Genomic DNA, 9,985 nt, shown 5'->3' with positions numbered 1-9,985 from the left:
CGAACCTATTACCTGCTTATCAAGTGATCATTTAACCCCAACGATAAGCGCCCGGTAACATTTGGCGCCCAACGAGGGACATGAGCATAAACACTATAATATACTAAATACTGTGACAATTTGGATTTTACACATTGGATTTTAATCAGCACTGGATTTTTGGAACATTACTTTTTATTCCTACATCGGATTTAATATCTACTGCGCGCATGCTGTCAGGAGGCAGTATCGGGAGGACGTTTCGACTCAGGACGCAGGAGGACGTTTCGGGATGGCAGTAACGTTTTCACCACAGGAGACGTTGGGACGTTAGGACGTGTGGACCCCAGAGGACGTTTGGAGTTCCCGGAGGAGATTTGGTGGAACATTATTTACATTGTGTCACTGGAACCACGGAATTTTAAGACATTTTTAAAAGCTTTTAACACTAGGAGGTGCTACAGTGAAGATTAGGACTTCCATATACATTGTGTTTAACCACAGAATATTATAAATATACATTTGTACAGTTATCATTGTGACTATGACACTTTTTGAGTGCTAGTGACCAAGAACATTCCATGTTGCAGTACTAATATCATTACCAGTCTACCAGTGAGTGAGTACATTTATTTTTGACTTGACAGATATTGCAGTGAAAGTTTAATATACAGTATATAAGTAATATTGTAATTTCCAGTCAAGGTTGTAATTACAATTTGCTGCAATTTTTGTTCTGTCATACAGTATACTGTGAGATATTTTGTAAAGGAGAGAAAAGAAATCACTTGCATGATTACACTTAACTTTCTGGTTTAGGGTTACTCAGTCTTTCTCTAAACTTATCTCTTTTAATATAAATCCTAACAAATTCTTTAAATATTTTGTGTCTACTGTATATCTTATTAATTAATCAAGAATAACATCATATTTCAAGGTATAATACTGCTATTTCTGAGGTTTATTTTGATTTATTTCTGATACTGCAATTAGCCTTGACCAATTTTACACTGTATTTGGATTTCACCTGATTTGTTTATATTTGTCATTTACATGTAGATTCTGATTCGAAATTGAGAAATTCAGTTGGTACTATTGTTCATTCGATTCAGCGAAATATTGCATTTATTTTGGGTTTTTCGGATTGGTTTTGGATTGATTTCCCTCCAAATTACTGTGATCTTTGTTTTGACAGTTGGGAACTATTTTCTTAGATTTGACAGGCCTGTTTACCTACGTACATGTCGTGACCTTGAATATTTTCCTACGCATCTGCTCGCCTGACATTACGGACATTTTCATTGGTTCTTGGACTAAAAACGAGATTATGCAAATTAGCTTTCTAATTTATTATTAGTTAACCTAGTTTATAAAAAAAAAACAGGGTCTAACGAGACTAAAAACGAGATTATGCAAATTAGCTTTCTAATTTATTATTAGTTAACCTAGTTTATAAAAAAAACACAGAAACCCAGTAGTTTGTTTACAAATTGTGTGTGGCATGTAAAGTAGTTTATAGATTGATCTTAGTTAAATAACTACATACACACAGGCATATTTCAGTGATTAGTAACCGTAGTTTAGATTACAGTACACCAATACTAATTTAGTTGTGCAGTTAAAATCTTATTTGTGTTTGAACACATGTAATGAACTATTGTGCACTTCATAATTAAGTGACCTCATTTCAGTTTATAGATTATGTACATGTTGATAGTACAATTCTTTGTTTACATGCACTGTTAGGATCAGCTGATTTATTTCAGTGAAATAGTTTACTGCTTTGATACTTGCATTTATTAATGTAAACCTGCCAATTATTTATTCAAAGTACAGTTTTCTGGTGATCAGCTTTATTGACTTGTTGCATTTGACATTTATTAGAAATAGTGTATTGAATATATTGTAATAATTGTAGCTGATAGTGATTGGAAATTTATTGAATGATACTTTGATTTAAAGTTGCTCTTATTCTGTCACTAGGTGATAATATTATACATACAGGCAATTATTTGATACATAGAACTGTAATAAAATCATAGTAATATATTTAAAACAATTGCCATTGGATAAGATATACTGTACACTTGGTATTTTCAATTTTACTTGGTATTCAATGTTGATAGGAGACTTGACTTGAAATATTTTTGGTTTACAATTGTGATTTGACATTGAGAATTTGATTGCGGGTTTTGATGCCGTTGAAAGTTAGGTTTTGATTTTTTGATGATGTACATGTAGTTATTGAAAATAGACTTGAAGGTTTAGAGTTTAGAATCAAGTGATTTGATTGATTATGATATTGATTGGTGTCAGTTGAAGCAAATGAGATGTTTGATGATTTAAGGATGATTGAAGTACAGTGATATATTATGTGGACAAATAGAAACTGATGAATGAGAATTACACTGGTATGGTAAGTAACTATTGTGTGTACATGAAGAAATAGACTGGTACTGTGTGTACATGAGAAACTATAAATTGACTTAGTGATATTGGAGATTGTATATGATGATCATTGAAAATTTATTTCATTGATGAACTTAAGGGTGTCACTTCTGAATTGGTTGATTTAAATTTGAATTGATATTGTATTAGTGAACATAGACATTATGGCACAGTCATTAGAGTTGTTGGAAGATGAGATGGAAGAGAAAGAGGGAAAGGAAGATGTTAGTCATATTACAAATGAGGATGAGAAGTTGTTAAAAGCCTTTCATGCATTACCGGTTCAGCCGAAGGTTGAAAATCCAGGGGATTTGATGAAGTTTATGGAAATGTGTGGTAAACTCTGTATGAAGGATGAAACTGAACATGCAATGCCGGTACATGATAATAGTCAACACTCTTACCATTTTCCAAAGTTGCCAGCATTTTTTGGGGAATCAAGTAAAGGAGATGTCACTTGGTTAGCATTTAAGTATGAAATAGATAGCCTGCTCATAGACAATAAGTTTACTGAAGATCAGATTTTATATGGGATTAGGAGAGCACTTAGGGGTAAAGCTAGTGACCATTTGAGGAGAGCGGGTACTGGTTTGACATTAGATACAGCAATCAGAAAGTTAGAAAGTGAATTTGGGAGTATTGAAACGCCTGAGAGTGTGATGGAGAAGTTTTTTTCTGTGGAACAGAAATCTAAGGAAGATGTGTCAACTTACGCAGCAAGGGTAGAAGACTTGTTTGAATTAGCAGTGAAATTAGGCAGTATTCCTCAAGGCAATAAGGACACGCTTAGAAGAGTACTATACAAGGGCTTAAATAAAGAATTAAAGCAAAGGGCTGGGTATAAATTCGATATCATTCAAGATTATGATTCTTTCAAAATAGAGCTTAGGAAGATGGAAGTAGACATTAAACCCACAGAAGCTGGTAAAGGTTGTGGTGCCACCAATGTTGAAAAGAAACCAGAGTTTAGTGAGGTGAAAGACATGTTTCAGCAGTTAAGTCAAAGAATTGAACGGTTAGAAAGACAAAAAAATGAGACAGATAGTAGTAATGGTGGTAGAAGTTATGCAACCTATAGGGGATACAGGGGAGCTTTTAGAGGTAATGGAGGATTTTCCAGAGGGTTTGATGGGAATAGAGGTAGTGTAGGTGGATTTTACAGAGGGTTTGATGGGAGTAGTGGTAGTGTAGGTGGATATTCCAGAGGGTTTGATGGGAATAGAGGTAGTAGAGGTGGATTTGATAGAAGTGTTAGAGGTAGAGGTGAATTTAGAGGCAGAGGTAGTTATGGACCAAGAGGTCCGAGGGGGATGAACAATTTCAGACCAACATGCTACAATTGTGGGGAGGAAGGACACATCCAGACTAACTGCCCAAACGCGTAAGTGCCTCTGTAGTAGGGTCAGCTGAAGGCACAAAGGGAAGAATAGACCCTAAATTGGTAGGTGAAACCACAGATGTTAGAGTAAATTTAGATAGTCATGAAACTGTAGCATTACTAGACACAGGTAGTTGTGTTAGTGTCATATGTGAGTCATACTACAACAACAACTTGAATTATAAGCAAATCAAGCCTCTTAGTGATATCATTAAAATAGAATGTGCGGATGGACAAGAACTTCCATACTTAGGGTACATGGAAGCTGAACTTGAAATTAAAAATGGACTTCCAAAGTCTTCAGTTCATACATGTCTATTTCTTATTACTCCTGATACAAAATTTTCTGAAAGCACACCTATTATTATTGGAACAAACATTCTGAATGAATTATTGATTGAATGTAAGAAGAATTTTGGAGAACAGTACTTACAAAGAGCTAGTTTACACAATCCATGGTATTTGGCATTCAGGATGTTACACATTAGGGAGAAGGAGTTACGGAAGAATAAGAATAGGATCGCTTTAGTTAAGAGTGCAGAGGCAGACAAAATCATCTTAGGTCCAAATGAAAGTAGAAATATTATGGGTCACACAGATAAGGAAATTAACTGTGCTCAAACATATGCAATTGTTCATGAAACAGAAGATTCTATTCTACCAGATTATATAGATATTACACCAACTGTCTTCACATATAAATCAGGAGAACACCCACACGTCATGGTCAATGTTTCGAATTTAACAACCAATTCTGTAGTAATTGCACCAAAGGCAATACTTTGTGAACTTCAGCCAGTTGTTATTGAAGGGAATTTAGATGAAATGATTAAAGAAGATCAAACACAAGAAGCTATGAAGAAGATACATGTAGATAGAAGTAACAAGCTGAATTTGGAACAGAAAGAACAAATTAATGAATTATTAGACACACACAAGGACATCTTTTCAGTCTCAGATATTGATATTGGACTCTGTACAAGAATAAAACATAGAGTAGATTTATTACCAGAAGGACAAGTACCATTTAAACAACCACATCGACGCATTCCCCCAGGTATGGTAGAAGAGGTTCGACAACATTTACAACAACTTTTAGATGCAGGCATTATTAGAAGATCTAGTTCACCTTGGACAAGCAACGTTGTATTAGTTACAAAGAAAACTGGAAAATTACGCATGTGCGTGGATTATAGGATGTTGAACCAACGTAGTACAAAAGATGCATACGCTTTACCTAGGATAGAGGAGATTTTTGATTGTTTAGCTGGTAGTAAATACTTTTCAACAATAGACATGAAGGCCGGGTATCACCAGATTGAAGTAGAAGACTCTCACAAGGAAAGGACTGCGTTTACAGTAGGAAATCTCGGGTTCTACGAATTTGTTCGAATGCCTTTCGGTTTATCAAATTGTCCGGCCACCTATCAGCGATTAATCGAAGATTGCTTAGGGGATTATAATATGACCATATGTGTAGCCTATTTGGATGATTTAATAATATTTGCTGATACATTTGAAGAACACTTAGAAAGATTGGACAAAGTTTTAACAAGGTTAAAGGAGAACAATTTGAAACTATCACCGGAGAAATGTTTTTTCATTGAAGAGAAATTGAGCTTCTTAGGGCATGTTGTTAGTGAGGAAGGAATAGAAACAGATCCCAGTAAAATTGAGAAAATTGAGAAATGGCCAACTCCACAGAATGCTGACGAATTAAGATCTTTTATAGCCTTTGCAGGATATTACCGACGTTTTATTAAGGACTTTTCTAAAATAACCAAACCACTGCAAGGTTTATTACCAGGACAGAGCACGAAGAAGAAGGGAAAGCAGAAGGAACAGAAGGACTGGATATGGACAGAGAATGAAGATAAGGTATTTGAGAGTTTGAAGAAGATTTTAACACAACCACCAGTTTTGAGCTATCCAGATTTTACCAGAGAGTTTGAATTGCATACAGATGTATCTGGAAAGGGTTTAGGAGCTGTTTTATATCAAGACAAGAGACCAGTCGCATTTGCCAGCAGAGCATTGTCTAAATCTGAGAAGAATTATTCAGCATTTAAATGGGAATATTTAGCATTGAAATGGGCTGTTACGGAGAAATTTAAAGATTATTTGGCATACAATCACTTCGTAGTCTATACGGACAACAATCCACTGACATATGTTTTATCATCTGCTAAATTGGATGCCACAGGACAGAGATGGGCTTCAGCTTTAGGGGAATTTGATTTCGACATATTTTACAGACAGGGATTTAAGAATACTGATGCTGATGCCATGAGTAGATACCCATTTGAGAGGATTACAGAAGAAGACAAAGATTTCATTAAGATTGAAGATAGTACTGTTAAAACCACTTGTAGAAGCATTGATGCCAATCCATATATAGAAGTAATACCTACAGCAAGCATAAAAATTGTAGAAGCTACTGAAACTCCTGGAGCACCATTAGCTCAGATAGAATATAGGGAAATCAGAAGAAAACAAAGAGAAGACCCATTGATAGAGAGATGGAGGAGGACAGTCATAGATCAGGTTTTACCAAGTAGGGAAGAATGTGACACAAAGGATGATATGACGATGAGGAGAAATTTTGACAATTTTAGGGTGATACGGGGAGTTTTGTATAGAGTGTGGAAGGAGAATGGAGATAGTAAGCAGGTCTTTCAATAAGTTTTACCAGTGGTTTATAGGAATGATGTATTGAAGGGACTTCATGATGAGATTGGACATCCCGGACGGGAGAGAACGACGTCACTGCTAAGGGAAAGATATTTTTTGCCTGGAATGACGAATGATGTTGAGAGATGGGTTCAGAAATGTAAAAGATGTATTCAGAGAAAGTCAACAACAACAACGAGATCAGAACTGGTTAACATAGTAACAACATACCCATTAGAATAAGTATCCATGGATTATTTGAGTTTAGAATCTTCAAAAGGGTTTGGGAACATTTTAGTTATCACTGATCATTTTACAAAGTATGCGTTTGCTATACCTACCAAGAATCAGACGGCAAAGACAACAGCCACAGCATTTTACGACAACTTCATAACACAGTATGGGATTCCGGACAAGATTCACACAGATCAAGGTACAAACTTTGAATCGGGGTTGATTAAAGAGTTATGTGAAACTATGGGTATGAAGAAAAGCAGGACAACACCATATCACCCGATGGGGAATGGTTGTACAGAAAGATGGAATAGAACTTTACTAGGTATGCTTGGAACACTACAGCCAGATCAGAAGCCAAACTGGAAGGATTATATTAAGCCTTTAGTTTATGCTTACAACTGTACAAAACATGAAAGTACTAAATTGTCACCATTTGAACTTATGTTCGGCAGGACACCGAAGTTACCTATAGATTCTGTATTTGAAGAAGTAAGAGTGGAAACAGAAAGGACAACTCAATCTGATTACATAAGAGATCTGAAACAGAGAATGAAAGAAGCACAGGAAATAGCACAAAGACATAATGAGAAAGCTAGACTGAAACAGAAAGCAGTTTATGATAAGAAAGCTAAAGCTTCAAAGGTGTCAGTAGGAGATACTGTGTTGGTAAAAATACTTTCACATGGGGAAGGTAAACACAAATTAGCAGACAAGTATGAATTCAATGTTTACACAGTGATTGAACAGAAGAGACCAGAAATACCGGTGTTTAAAGTAAGATCAGAAACAGGAGTTGAAAAGACGATACATAGGAACCATCTGTTGCCAATAGAATCGGGTGTTGAAGAGACGGAAAAGAAGTTGGACAAGCCGATACCGAAACCCAGACTTCGGAAAAGAGGACACGTACCAACAGAAGATACAGTCTTAGAAAACAACAAAACGGTAGAGAGAAGTGAAGAAATTAGACAGACAATAGAAGATGAAGAATCAGATGATGATTGTGTAGCATGTACACATGGACTCGGGGACGCCCGCAGGTGATCTGAAAAGACTACAGAAGTAGTAGAAGAAAAGAATAAAAATGCGCATAAGAGTAAAGAGAATACAGAGAATATTGAGAAAGTAGAGACAGAAGTTAAAGGTACTCAGGAAGAGAACCAGACTGATTTTGAAGTGGAGAATGATGAGGGAGCTGAAGTCGGTGAAGAAGTAGCCGAGATAAATATTCAGCAAGAAACTCACAAAGAGGTAGTAGAATTACCGAGAGCAACAGATGTGAATGGCAGGGAAGAAACACAGATAGAACAGAATGAGAGAAACATTGGACCAAAACCTATTCAGAGAAGATCAACGAGACAGAAGAAACCGCCAGATAAATACGGTGATTACCACATGTACCAGATGGTAACAAGACCAAGAGATACGAAAGTAGATGCATAAAATACATTGATGTCGTCTGGAGTATTCAGCCAACTAGATAGTGAGGTTGTTCATAAGATTATTTAGACTATAATGAAATAAAGTGATTAAGGTGAGCAATCACAAGAGTATGTTTTATTTTTTGTCATGTATTAAAAATGTGTATGTTATAGTATGTAATTGACAAGACATGATTTAACACATTTTTATTTGTGAATTATTGTGATAATTGTATAATATTGTTTAGTATAGTATGGAAAGGAGAGTATTTAATATATTGAGTATTCGAGCTAAAGAAGTGGGATTAATGTTGAGTTTATTGTATTACTGTGTACAATTTTGAAATACTTGATATGCACGGTTTTGTATTTTATTGTATTTTTTTTTAAATATTCATTTTTTTTTTTGTTTGATTGTGAGGGCACAATATTTTCAAAGTAGGGGAGTAGTAGTCAGGTTATAGTCAGTAAAAGTAGCTATGTGTTAAGAGATGCATAGAGGTAGAAAGTATTTAAAGCTGATAAGCGTGTAGGCTTTTCATGATAGTTTTGTATTGTTAAGTACATATGTATTAGTAGAGAAATATATACAACTATATATATTGACAGACGATGACGAGACGTCATTTCTCAAAGTGGCGGAGTATGTGACAGGGTCATTATTTACGACATACTGGTTTACGCTAGAGGGACTACTTTCTTTACTTTCGTTTTAATATATTTATAGTTTGACCTTTATTGAACTCCAGGGCTTGGTATGCTTGCAAATGCAAGATTTGATTGGTCAGTTGTTTTAACCGCTTTCCTTTAATTTTCGTTCGTCATAAGGTTGACACAACTTTTTCACCTGTCAAACAATATAGACATATATATTTTACTATAAATAATAAAGGATCAGGGTTCTAAGGAATATAGGATTTTGGTAAGTCTTGTTGTTTTATTTGTTTGTGGTTGTCATTTCGTTGCTATTGTTTCTAAATCAGTTCGATGTGGTTTCCGATTGAAATTGGGTAATTGCTAATTGCAGTGTTGTACTCATTCTCGTTCACTAGAGCGATTAAGTAAATACTCGTTGATTTATCATTGTCAACCTCTGATAGATGAAAATGTGTTTTAATAATAACTTCTTAAATGGCAGTATTGGTTATTTCTTCTTATATATATATGTTATCACTTTTCCATACTTCTGGGCACATGTTAATTTAACATTGCAGATACCGTTTAAACATAAACCCCACACGAGTGCTTGAGATCGAGTGTTAGAGACATATAGTGGAGCTCAGTACCACATACTGGTAAGACTGTCATAATGTTATGTCATGTATGTTTGTAATGTTGTAATTATGTTTGTAACATGTCTGTACTGTTTTATGTTGTTTACATGTATGTTATTGTGTATTCATCCATGGTCATTACTGTAATACTTATATTCATGTGATTATATTATATTATATTATAACATGTAATTATAATATGTAACATGATTAATATTCAGATGTCATATATTTTGTATTTTGTATGCTTTCAGGGCTCACGCTCATATATTTCTATGAAGAAATAATAAACAATAAAACGAACCTATTACCTGCTTATCAAGTGATCATTTAACCCCAACGATAAGCGCCCGGTAACAGATGTAGGCAGTATTAAAACTAGGCTTTAAAATTGGATTTTCCCAAGCCAGCATGGATTTATCGGTCCCATATAAAATAAATTTTGCCATAAATATCGACCCGATATCTGTTAAAAATATGTTTGATATCGGTCCGCGTTAATTTGCAATATTGCGCGACATAAGTCAAGCATGGGTAAACAACATCAACAGGTCATCAACATCAGTTGGACCGAAAAC

The 9,985-nt window shown here is 35.1% G+C and overlaps 1 long non-coding RNA gene across 2 annotated transcripts; it reads left to right on the top strand.

Annotated features, from left to right (window-relative positions):
• The first annotated feature begins 525 nt into the window (after positions 1 to 525).
• On the top strand, positions 526 to 9,760 carry LOC128240066 (uncharacterized). 2 transcript variants are annotated; one of them, XR_008262036.1, is made up of 3 exons: positions 526 to 598; positions 9,348 to 9,428; positions 9,662 to 9,760. It is a non-coding gene; the product is annotated as an uncharacterized LOC128240066 (long non-coding RNA). The 2 variants fall into 2 exon arrangements; XR_008262035.1 differs by lacking the exon at positions 526 to 598 and adding an exon at positions 8,876 to 9,055.
• The last annotated feature ends 225 nt before the right edge of the window (positions 9,761 to 9,985 follow it).

The sequence above is a fragment of the Mya arenaria genome, chromosome 7 (genome assembly GCF_026914265.1).
Source record: "Mya arenaria isolate MELC-2E11 chromosome 7, ASM2691426v1".
NCBI lineage: Eukaryota > Metazoa > Mollusca > Bivalvia > Myida > Myidae > Mya > Mya arenaria.
The sequence above is the reverse complement of the archived record's forward strand: the minus strand, read 5'-3'. Positions and strand labels throughout refer to the sequence as shown.